Source organism: Staurois parvus, unplaced genomic scaffold (assembly GCF_062004578.1).
Source record: "Staurois parvus isolate SC_StPar_1 unplaced genomic scaffold, SC_StPar_1.0 ptg000002l, whole genome shotgun sequence".
NCBI classification, from domain to species: Eukaryota; Metazoa; Chordata; class Amphibia; order Anura; family Ranidae; genus Staurois; species Staurois parvus.
The window spans coordinates 2,869,033-2,882,491 of NW_028317798.1; the positions used below are offsets into that span (position 1 = coordinate 2,869,033).

Consider the following 13,459-nt stretch of genomic DNA (forward strand, 5'->3'; position numbering starts at 1 on the left):
CATTCTTCATAGTTGCCTTCATGCTACTGTATAGTGAGTTGTAGATATAGTAATTATTAGCAGGGGTTCTCTGAGAGCTATTGAACCTTGCTGATTGGTGGAGGGGGCACACCATACTTATATTTGTCTGTTAAATGAAGGTCAGCTTTAATTGGTGAGTTTCCATCTTTTTAAAAAAAAAAAATACTTTCAACTAGAAAAACATGTATGGGAATTGTAACTCTAATACCCGAATGCTATTTTCCACAAATACAACCGGAGATGGAAGTGTTAATTGTGATTTCATGTGACAATCCCTTGTAATACACGAAAACCTTGTGTTCCAAACAACACAGGAGAATACCCGTCTTATGGGAGACTCCTCCTACACGTCCATCTTCTTTTTGGAAACGTTGGTTGGGTTGATGTCTTAATCTCTAAAGATACATACAAGCATGGCAGGCGGTAGGTAGGGGAGGATTGACCGCTAAGGCTAGATTGATGGGACACTCGATACCCTACCTTTTCTTGCCACACCTTACCCTATTCTGTCTTTTTTCCAACTACCCCTCACCCCCTTTTCCTTGCCCTAGCTCCCTTCTGTCTTTTTCCTCTTCTCTCCCGTATTTCCCACCTCTTTTTACTTTTTTACTTGGTTTCACACACTCTTCTTTGCATTTGATGCCTCAACTATCCCTCTACTGCCTCCCTTATATATATTTATATATATATATATATATATATATATATATATAGGATTCTGGCTTAGAGCCCCTCATACAAATCAACTTACTTGGAGGTTTTTTTTACTCACTCTAAAATATGGCCCCTTACATATGACCGTTGTTTATAATGTTCTAGATCAGGGGTCCTCAAACTATGGCCTGCGGGCCACATGCGGCCCGCTGAGGACATTTATCCGGCCCGCCGGGCAGGGGCGTATCTGCCGCGAGGCAAGGGACTAGGGGCGTATTTGCCGCCCCCCCCTTTTCCCACTGAAGAGACACTTCCGTGGGAAAGATACAGGGGCAGGGCCGCGATGGCTGAGGGACCGGCTGCAGAGGCTAGCGGAGTGGTGGGCAGATCCCCGGAGTGCGCTCGGAGCGCGTGAGTGTCAGTGTGCCGGTATCCAGGTGATGGCCAGAAGGAGGAAGCAGAAGAGTTTGAGGTAAGGGGGGGCGGAGCCAGCCCGCTCCTTTGCAGCCGCCGCCAGAAATCAAGGGGGAGAAGGGACACAGGCACCCGTCCTGGAATGATCCTGACACCATCTGGAGGAGCCGCTGCTGGACAGGTAAGTGCTTGGAGGACTGGTGCTCCCTTGGTCCTGTATCACTGTCCCCTAATACACTGCCCCCCACCTGTTCTACTTCCCTCCCCCGTCCCATTGCCCCCCATCCATCACACTGCCCCCTGCCCCCCCATGTCACCCTGCCCCACACCTGTTCCACTTCCCCCTCCTGTCCCCCACATTGTCCCACTACCACCCATCTGTCCCCACTGCCCCCCACCTGTCCCTCTGTGCTTCTCCTGTCCATCTGCCCCTCACCTGTCCCTCTATGCTCCTCCTGTCCATCTGCCCCCTCACCTGTCCCTCTATGCTCCTCCTGTCCATCTGCCCCCTCACCTGTCCCCCTGTGCTCCTCCTGTCCATCTGCCCCTCACCTGTCCCACTGCGCTCCTCCAGTCCATCTGCCCCTCACCTGTCCCTCTGCGCTCCTCCTGTCCAGCTGCCCCGATACTGTCCCATGCCCCGTCCCACTGCCCCTCACTTGTCCCACTGCGCTCCTCCTGTCCCACTGCCCCTCACTTGTCCCAGGGGCGTATTTGCCACGAGGCAAACAAGGCATTTGCCTAGGGTGGCACTTTTCAGGGGAGTGGCATGGCGATGTAAGTATAATTGGTGTCAGTGGGAGTAATAGTGCCCCATCATTAGTGTCAGTGTGGGAGGAATAGTGCCCCCTCATTGGTGTAACTGACACCAATGATGGGGCACTTTTCCTCCCACTGACACCAATGATGGGGCACTATTCCACTGACACCAATGTTGGGGCACTATGCCTCTGGGCCTCCCACTGACACCAATGATGGGGCACTATTCTTCCTACTGACACCAATTATGGGACACTATTCCTCCCACTGATACCAATGATGGGGCACTTCCACCCACTGACACCAAAGATGGGGCACTATTCCTCCCACTGACACCAATGATGGGGCACTATTCCTCCTACTGACACTAATGATGGGGAACTTCCTCCCACTGATACCAATGATGGGGCACTATTCCTCCCCCTGACACCAATGATGGGGCACGATTCCTCCCACTGACACCAATGATGGGGCACGATTCCTCCCACTGACACCAATGATGGGGCACGATTCCTCCCACTGACACCAATGATGGGGCACTATTCCTCCCACTGACACCAATGATGGGGCACTAATCCTCCCACTGACACCAATGATGGGGCACTATTCCTCCCACTGACACCAATGATGGGGCACTATTCCTCCCACTGACACCAATGATGGGGCACTATTCCTCCCACTGACACCAATGATGGGGCACGATTCCTCCCACTGACACCAATGATGGGGCACGATTCTTCCCACTGATACCAATGATGGGGCACTATTACTCACACACTGACACTAATGATGGGGCACCATCTCATGTACTATGTCCGCAGTCTCCGGTCATCTCCTGTACTGTGTCCGCAGTCTCCGGTCATCTCCTGTACTGTGTCCGCAGTCTCTGGTCATCTCATGTACTATGTCCGCAGTCTCTGGTCATCTCATGTACTATGTCCGCAGCCTCTGGTTATCTCCTGTTATGCTGTTACACAGTTAATATTTATGTTAATGTACATGAGAATTCATATAGTTTATTCTTTGTACCATTTCCTATGGATATTTCTATAGTTAGTTTTATGCCGCCACCAGTGCCTTATTTGGTAATGCACTTGTTTTTTATATTACCTCCCTGAGATCTATGACACAATTCCTTTGCATATGAAGCTCCTCCCTTCTTCTTGAGTTCAGCACTTCCTGTGTCTTGGAGGCAGCTAACAGTCCACATGTAACAGGGACACATGTATTCTGCATAGTACGCTACAGAAAGTATCATCTTTTGACCGCATAATACTGGAAACCATTCATTCTGCTGTATCCTGTTGTCACATGTACAGAATAAAGCAACTTCTGGATGAGCACAGTATTGGTGAGTTCAAGCTATCTGATAAGGATTGCCCACAGTGATTATATCTGCTTATACAGGCTAGGCAAAGAGGTCTCACAAGGGATAAATTGCTATCACAACAATCTGAGTCAGAATACCTGTACTGTATCCGCAGTCTCTGGTTATCTCATGTACTATGTCCGCAGTCTCTGGTCATCTCCTGTACTATGTCTGCAGTCTCTGGTCATCTCATGTACTGTGTCCGCAGTCTCTGGTCTTCTCCTGTACTGTGTTCGCAGTCTCTGGTCATCTCCTGTACTATGTCTGCAGTCTCTGGTCCCCTCCTGTACTATGTCCACAGTCTCTGGTCATCTCCTGTACTATGTCTGCAGTCTCTGGTCATCTCGTGTACTGTGTCTGCAGTCTCTGGCTATCTCCTGTACTATGTCCGCAGTCTATGGTCATCTCCTATACTATGTCAGCAGTCTCCGGCTATCTCCTGTACTATGTCCGCAGTCTATGGTCATCTCCTATACTATGTCAGCAGTCTCTGGTCATCTACTGTACTGTGTCCGCATTTGTTCATAATTTTTTTTTTTAAACTATAGTCCAGCCCTCCAACGGTCTGAGAGACAGTGAACTGGCCCCCTGTTTAAAAAGTTTGAGGACCCCTGTTCTAGATAGTGGTCTCTAGGGATGATGCCTATGCTCTTATTTTAGCTGGCTATGCCCTCTCTTTATCTTAGGCTCCTTTGTGTTTCTTTACTTGTTCAATGTCAAACTATTGTCGATATTTTATTGAAACTATCTTGTCACATTTTGACTGTTACTAATGCTATGTAAGTGCAGCGGATATCTGCAGTCCTTTCAAAATCTGAATAAAGTCTTTATGGAAAAAACAAACAAATACAACCCAACTATAGCATACAAAATTGCAATAGTGAGATCAAACACTCGAGCAGATAACACAAAGTGGAAGACACTAAAACTCATTATACAAGTAGAACTAGCATGCCTTGCATTACAGGTTTACAAATAAATATTGAAATCATTTAACCTGACAATCAAATTGCTTTTTGAAAACATGTTCAAACAGCATACAGACTTTATAAGATTTTTTTCAGCTCTTTTAGCTGCAGAAATGATTTAACCATTTTGGATAAAAAGATCTGGCCAGGTTTCACTTCATCACACAAGTCTCTACAGTAAATCCCTAGAGTCAAATGAAAGGGTTAAACTGCTGTTAAAATTCAGAGTAATTTCTGAAAGTGGCACACACAATTATAAATATGGATAATTAGCAGCTCCAGCCAAGAATAAAATGTCACAATGTCACACAGATCTGTCACAGTCCGCTAATGAATGTAGTCATATATCTCAAGGCTTTCCTCCCCTTCACAAGCCTGTTGCAAGTGACCAACCAGGGCAGACGCAGTGGGGATAAAGCTCACTCAATACCGATGAAGATTTCACACTACTTGATATTGGTCCATTTGGCACAACCACCCCGCTCCACTAATAACCGGATTGTAAGACCTGGTCTCCGCAGCAAAAAATTAACACTTGGTCTCTTGTTCTATTTTTATCAAGCACATTATTAAGAACTGGAAAAATGACTATACAATGTCTCTATAAATTGTGTAACTGTATGTAGATTCTCTGCGGGAGAATGCCCCTATGCAGATAAAATTAACTACTAATGTAAAGACAGAGGAACTCACCAAATGCCCCTACAAAGGCAAATAAGAACATCACCACTAAATAATGAAAAAAAAAATAGACCCTAGGAGCTTTTGACCCGACTTTCTGTGTATATCCATCTGCAGTAGATTCTTAAGTGATTACTGCAAGACTAATTAAAAAAAAATGAAAGCTGAACTCTAGCCTTGGTTTTTTTTTCCTGAAAACTGGTAGCAAAACCTGTGTTTTCTGCAAACATATCAGTCTTAATGGTATGGCTGCTCTCATCTGAACAATAAAATCTATGCAATATGCAGTACCTGTATAGTGCTCTCTTAAAGTGGAACCTTACCGTAAATGGTGTGTTCCACTTTATGCTGTTCTCCCCCCTTCATCTTCTACTTTTATCATTTTTTTTTTTGATGGTGGTGGGGGTTGTCTTTTGACCCACTCCAACTTCTGGTCTGATCGCCACAGTGATTCCACCAGACTCCCGCCCCCTCCCCCCCGCCCTTCCCCACTGCCCGAAGCCTTTTGGGACATGTCATTGGTCCTAGAAGGCTACAGGATCATTCACAAAGCGCATTGCAGTGGGAAGCCACAAAGAATCACAGCTGGCTTCCCACAATAAACATTCCAGTTCCCGGGACCGAAAGACTGGCGAATAACTGCCCTGGGTGAGGACGGCTCATATAAATAAATAAATTATATATATATATAAACACACCACTTGCCCTTTGGCTGATCATATGACATGGTAAAAGGCCAATAACAGTGGCCTTTTATCACGTGATCAGCTGTGTCTAATCTGTCTAATCACAGCTGACCACTATGACAATACACTTTCTGGCTATTGACAGTACTTTCCTCACGCTGTCACAATGAGAGGAAAGTATTGCCGATAACCGGGAACTGTCAAAGGAGACATCTGCACTGATAATATAGGCACTGATTATCAGTGCAGCCCCAAAAGTGCTCATCAGTGCCCAACGCTGCTGCCCATCAGTTTCCCACAGTGCTGCCAATCTGTGCCCACCAATGCTGCCAGTCAGTGCCCATCATTTCTGCCTATCGGTGCTGCATATCAGTGCAGCATCATCAGTGCCTCCTCATCAATGCCCACCAGTGCAGCCTATCAGTGCTGCCTATTAGTGTCGCCTCATCTGTGCCCATCAGTGCTGTCTCTTTAACCCACATCAGTGAAGGAGAAAAATTACCTGTTTGCAAAATGTTATAATAGAAACAAAGAAAACTTTTTTTTGTTTATAGTGCAAAAAATAAAAAACCCAACGGTAATTAAATACCACCAAAAAAAAGCTCTATTTGTGTGAAAAAAATGATAAAAATTTCCTTTGGGTACAGTGTTGCATCACCACGCAATTGTTATTCAAAATGCGACAGCACTGAAAGCTGAAAATTGGCCTCGGTAGGAAGGGGGTAAAAGTGCCCAAAAGGCAAGTGGTTAAGCAGAGACCCTAAATAAAATGGTGGGTTTTGCAATTTTTTATGTCACATGGTGTTTGTGCAGTGGTTTCTCAAACACAATACTTTTTTCAAAAAAATGCACTTTAATGAATTTTATTGCACAAAAACACACTATAATACCTAAAAACGTGTAGATAAGTGAGCGCCTTCTAAGTAGCAGCAGCTGTACACCAAAGGCTCCATATAAAACCTTCCAATACACAATAATATACAAAAAAGGTGCAGCGCTAAAACATAACACAAATAAATGAACGTATATACACATGCACAAAATCATGCAAAAATGTAAAGTGATTCTGTGCACTCATATATATGCCACTATATGGTGGCTAATATACCGTGAGGAAAAATTGCTGTATCCACAGATAAGTCCAACGTGAAGATGTGAGCAAGATCTCAACTGATCTATAGATTTCCAAACGACACAGACTGTGCACACGGTGAGACAGTGAGGATACAGATTACGCACTCACCAGATGCGCAAGCTTTATGCGCTTTTTTATATGATATAGAGACTTCCAATATGTCATCAGATCTGGTCAGGTCCCCTTCGTTATCCCATGCTTTGCACTCAGCCTTCTCGTTAGGTGATGACCACTCTATAGATGTGCCTGGCTCCCACAGGAGCTCAGAAGAAACAGAGGAGGCCAGTAGTGCAATATGTCTTAGGATACTTTATTCCCACACACAAACAGATGCTAGTCAGGTACAATGCAAGGAATAAAAATTTATGGTTGCCGGTCGTAAAGTGGTTATTTTTTTCCTAAGAGCTTAAGCTCTTCTTTAATTTCCTGCCCAAATAGCTTTCTATATTACCAAGCCTATCTCTCCTGACATTTTTCTGCATTTGCATGGGAGGACTGTATGCAGAAACATGGTTGTTCCCTATGTACCCTACAATTTCTAATCTCTGTGCACCTAACCACACACTGAAAGTTCAACGACCTTTCCCTCTTGAAGAGTGAATGTATAAATTCAAAATGCAATGTGTACTTGCTCTAGCAGCATAGCATGGTTTAAACTAAACGTTACTGTTGCTGTAATCAGATCATACCAATGGCACCACTATGCTAAATACTTAAAGCAGAACTCCAGTCATTTTTTTTTGTCATTTTCCAATGCAGTGGGGCTGTGCCCACACTGCATGGGTCAACTGCTCATTTTGTCCAGGGGCTCTGGGAAAAGCTATACTTACAGTGTCCTCCGATCCTCTGGAAAACTGCGTTCCTCCATGTCCAGCGGTGGACTGTTCCTGCTGTCCTCACGTCCGGAGCCGGTCTTTGGGCGTGATGATGTCAGGAACAGCACATTCACAACACTGCTAGAGTGCTGGGGAACAGGAGCAGTGGGGACCTGTCTTGCACTCGAAGGATCGGCAGATTAGGTAAGCACTGTATATCTTAGCTTTATGAACCCCTAAGTAAAAATGTGCATTTAATCCATGCAGTCTGTGCACATCTCCACTGCATGGGAAGATAAAATGTTTCCCTGGATTTCTTCTTTAAAGTAAAGTAAAGTTAAAGTTCTTTTTTTTTCTCATCCCCCACATCTTTTCTAACATTCTGCTAAAACTTTGTAATAGTACTGCTTGGACCTAGAAGAAGGGGACATACCCCGAAAGCTTGTCCTCAAAATTGTATGTTAGTGCAAATAAAAAAAGTATCACGTCAGTACTCAATTGTTTCTTTAACGTACAGTGTAACTAAAATCAAAACTTTTTTTTTTAATTTTGGACAAAGTAGAGAGAGATTAGAACACCTGTCATTGTTTATTGTCACCTCTGCCCCTGTTAGGGATATTTATCCTCCCCAATTGTCCTGTTTACCATTATCTTTGGAAGTGAAAGAAAAATCCTAAATTTTGGGTCATCCCCAGAAAAGCAAGAGAGGAGAAATCTTCCAATGGAGATACTAGTTCTGGGGGAAGGGGGGCATAAGATTCCCTTAGTGTGCAGAGATTTTCTGTTTTGGCTTTGGTACAGGAAGTGAAGGGAAATCTCCCCAGTGGGACACAGATGGCAAAAAAAAAAACTGACAAGGGTTATAACCCTTCCTTACAATCTCCAACATGAAAAAAATGTTTTGCCTATAGCTCCACTCTAATTAGGATCTGTTCATAGAATGTGGCTATTAGCCAAATCCTGCTCAAAGGTATTATCAAAGATTTTTGGCTGGAGCGTGTATGTATCATCCTGTCAATTGATAGATACATATTTTCCACAACCCAAGATCCTGGCTCTAAAAACAATTATAATTAATGATGGAAAAGATTGGTTGAAAAGAGAGTAAACATGACCTAGAATATGGGAGAGCTAATATTAATTGGGTACTAAAACCATTTCAATATTTGCGTCTGGTCTATTAACCTTTTTTTATCTAGGTAAATGAGTGTGATCACCATTCATTATTACATATTTGCGTCATATAATCTTGAACATTTGTGCGGGTTGAAAGCTCTATGCCTAGTCTTAAAGCAGAACGTGTAGGAAAATACAAAGTCCGCTTTGATGACAAACCCCATTGCAGGATAGTATTTAAAAACATTGGATTTTTGGTGGTGCTAAAAAATGTGAGATCTGCATGGTTCTGAATAATGTGAAATCTGTCTGGTTCTGAATAATATAGGCTTGATGTAGTGCTAAATGATATATGGAATGTGTATTATGATGAATAATATCAGAGCTATGTGGATAATCAGGAAGTCCATGTTTCTTGGTGTCACTACAGTTTTTCACTGGGGAACAACTTAGTAACTTTTTCCACATGGGGCCATATACTGTAGCCGAAGACTGGGCCTGCCAATCCAATGAAGGTGTATAGAGAACAACTCCAAAGTATGTCCCAATTACATTATGCCCAAATGTTCAGCCGCAACCACATGTCCATGCAATAAATTACTATCTACAGTATATGCAATAGGATAATTACTTAACAAATGGTTGCTATCATACAAAATAACTTTTGTAGCTTGCAGCATCAATCATCAGTCCAAACTGGGTGCACAGGTTGTATTGCTCAAAGAACTTAGAGAACCTAAACAAGATTCATAGTGCGGGAGCAATATGACTCAACTGGGTAAATGTGCAGGGCAGAACATCAACGGTGAAAATGCTATATAAATGTGGCATATATTCCAATGGGCATCCAGCAAAAGCAATGAATTATCAGCAAATGAGTTATTAATTGCTCTAAAATATATATGCTTTCATTTTTAATAGTGGTGGGGGGCTAAAACCTATGTCAGGTTTGTATTGCTGGTTGTGTGCCCCCTGGCAGGGGAGGGGACCAGTTCTTTCTCTGCTGCATTTTGACTTTCATTTACTGGTCTCCTCCCCACCCCCAGCCTGTGACTGCATTAATATGCTAATCTCTCTGTTACTCTGCTTTTGCAACCTATCAGCATGCCCCTTGTGCTGCAGCACACCTGAATGGCTTCTCGTGCTGCTTCCGCTTCTCTCTCGCTGAACTCTGCTGTACAATATACTGCAAAAGTCTGATACCAAGTGAAATTTAGGTATAACACAATGGGGTTGATTTACTAAAACTGAAGAGTGCAAAATCTGTTGCAGCTGTGCATGGTAGCCAATCAGCTTTTAACTTCAACTTGTTCATTTAAGCTTTGACAAAAAATCCTGGATGCCGATTGGTTTCTATACAGAGCTGCACCAGATTTTGCAATCTGCAGTTTGCATACATCAACCCCAATGCCTACATTTCAAAGAATACTTTTCAGGGTGTATAATGAATACAGAGCTGAATTAATTTTGTGTCTTTTATATCAGCCTGGAGCTCACCTTTAAATTAATAATATAGTTTTAATACTATTTTTTAATAGAACATTAGATTTAGTGTATCTATGGTAATAATGTGAATAAACATATAGTTAATAGGCAAAACTGGGACAAATTAGGACCAACGAGCTTCCAGATTATATTCACAATATAACAGGTAAAACAATATACAGGTATTTAAGCTAAATGTTCTGTACCATACAAGCTACAATAATAAAAAAGAAGGCCCGCTGTGCTATACGGCTCTGGTGACCTTAGATTACTAGGGGGCTGTCTATGATATCTTGTATTGTATCGGAGCAATCTGACATACAAAACTCTGCCTTCCTTTTTACGCATGTTTATCACAGAAAAGCAATAGACTGGCACAATTTTGATTCTCTTCTGCAATTCTCAGCGATGACAGATTTCATCTCATTCTATGTGTTAATGAGTTAAATCACTCCGGTGAAATGTATAAGCACCTTAACTTGTGAGGAACTATGGTCAGAAGGCTTTACATATTTTTTTCAATATACTTTCATTTATATTCATTTATTTATGGTTTTTATATTATATAATAAATAATTATAATAATATTATAAGATATTATTATTTTGTTAGAATGAATATTTATATTTTATATTATTTATTTTTATAATTTTACTATTTATTAATTCTTTTTTTAAAGTACTTTTATTATTTACTTATTCTAATTTACATTAAGTGCTGTAGAGCATGCTCGCTGTTTTTAATTGGTCAGAAGGAACATTCTAATTTTTAAAATGATACTAGAGACATTAATGAAGATTTAGATGTTAGACTTTTTGGACTTTAGGAATCACGTTATTTTTTTGAGATTATTATTATTATACAGGATTTATATAGCGCCAACAGTTTACGCAGCACTTTACAACTTAAGAACAGACAGTACAATTACAATACAAATTAATACAGGAGGATTCAGAGCTTGTTAGAGTTTACAATCTAAGAATGTATGACTTTTTGGAAGTGCTGGATTACTTAAAGTTTCACAATTTTTAAAATTACCCTATAGTAATTTTTACCATTTTTAAAAAGAAATAACTTGCAAAAGAAGACTGTGATCACTTTCCTTGCCCACGCCATTAAAAACCACTCCTTCAAGAGGAATGGTCTCATAAAGTATGCTTGCGTAACTTCATAGCAAATTAAGTTTTAAGTGCACCTCTCAAATTATGAATAAAACATTATTTTATTATCCTTAACAAGCAATCAATGATGGAAAATGTGAGCTAACAAGGTGTACTTATCTCCATGGGTTATGAGCTGTTAGTGCCCATGCAACGTGTGTAGTGATCTAGGGATTTGAAATCCCTGCCCTTACCTCCCCTCCTTTCTGCAGGGCTACAGAGTTCTAATTCCTGGCAATCAGCTAAAATTTTTAACAATGACTGACCCTACTGGCACTACCCAGCTTGACAAACTTCACCTGAAAAATTAAAGGAGCCAAGTGGAGAAATGTAAGCTGAACAGTGACTGCAGCCAATATAAATATATCTCCTTTCTGTGCATGTCCAGCTTTAGGCAATCTCATTTGTTTGTTTTTTTTTCCAATCGGAACCCTCAAACTTTTGTATGCGATATGAGTGATAATTTTTTTACATTTGTTGAATTAATTCCCTATGTTTTTTTTATAACAGCAACAAACTATTATTTCAATTAAATAAATAAAGGAATGCGCTAAATAATGAATAAACACAAAAACAAATAATATGAAATAATAAATAACAAAAAATGATCAAACATAATGTCCGTAATAATTAAATAAGTCCAACCACCATCACAAGTGATAATCGATTCTAAAATCTTGTATAAATTAAACAAACGTGCAAAAATCCACCACCGAATGAAATGAATAAACTCACCAGAGCTATATGCTGATCAAATTATAAATCAGCATAATAGCAATTGCTCTGGGAGCGATGATCTGTAGAGGTATCCAAAGTATGGGAGCAATACACTGCAATCAGCCAATCAGCACATATGGAACAGCCTAATCAGCAAGTGGTCATCATGTCTCCATAAACATTGGTAATGCTTGGGGAATCAAGAAAGAATATAATGGTGCAGTAAGTTTAAAACAAGTATGCTTTATTAAAACATCGGATATGCACTCACAAGAAAGGTGTCTAGCCGACACCAACAATGACGGCCTCTAGAAAGCAGGGACGAGCCTTGCTCACCAAGATACCACAGCTGACAGTCTCGAGGAGCATCCTGACGTCACATCCACTAAGCCCCGCCGGGTGGTGGATTTTTGCACGTTTGTTTGATTTATACAAGATTTTAGAATCGATTATCACTTGTGATAGTGGTTGGACCTATTTAATTATTACGGACATTATGTTTGATCATTTTTTGTTTATTATTTCATATTATTTGTTTTTGTGTTTACTCATTATTTAGCGCATTCCTTTATTTATATCACATACCTTTTTTTTGGTTAGGATTGCAGCTCTATTCCTATTTAAATTGCTGGCACTTTTTCTATTACCATTGCATATTATTTCAATTAGTTAAATTAATTTTATTAACTTGCTAACAGTTGACAAGATAAATCTGGACCTAACACTGTTTCCCAGTGCAGGGTGTAATAAAATGTAGGACTGCAAGCTGACCCCAAACCATCAATTGTACTGAGAAAATCTTTGTAAACGTTTTAAACCACTTCTCCACTGGGAAAATATTTTCATTTTTGCAAACATTAAAATCTGCATTTTTGGCTATAAAATTACTTAAATCCCCTAAAAAATAATAACTTTTCTGAAAGCAAAGAAAGTAGTTTTTGTCAAATCTTTTTGTATACAAAATAATAGATGAGGTTGTTTTTTTCGAGTAAATAGGTACCGAATGTGTCAGGCCTCAAAATTGCAAAATAGCAAAAAACTACAGTACCCAAAGTTATCAATAAATGATGCTTTAAAAGCCAGCACATCATTTTAGGGCTAATCATTAATGAAGGACCTGCAAATATTTTTCTCACTCTGGTATAAGCAACAATGCCCAATATGTATCACGCAAATGTTGTTTACATACCTGTGCACGTCCTGTGCATTTGTGTTCGGATGAGTGTGTGTGGGGCGACAGGGTGCTTTAAACTTTTTTTATGTTATTTTTATGTTCCTAACATTTAAGTTTAAGTTTCTTTAACTTTATTGCTATCACAAGGGGGCTCACAAACTCACAGGACTGTGCTTCATCAGCTTTTCAGGTGGGATTTTGACGACTCTGAACTCAGGAATTGCTTAAAGCTGAGAAATGTAAAAAAAAGTTTAAAACAAACAAGTTAATGGAATATACCTTCCTATCTGTTTTAGCAGCATAAT

The 13,459-nt window shown here is 40.8% G+C and overlaps 1 protein-coding gene across 1 annotated transcript in view; it reads right to left on the reverse strand.

The window, feature by feature from the left end:
* Positions 1-13,459, reverse strand: part of LOC149474727 (serine/threonine-protein kinase Nek6) — a 281,492-nt gene that overhangs the window by 136,085 nt on the left and 131,948 nt on the right. The window lies entirely within an intron of this gene.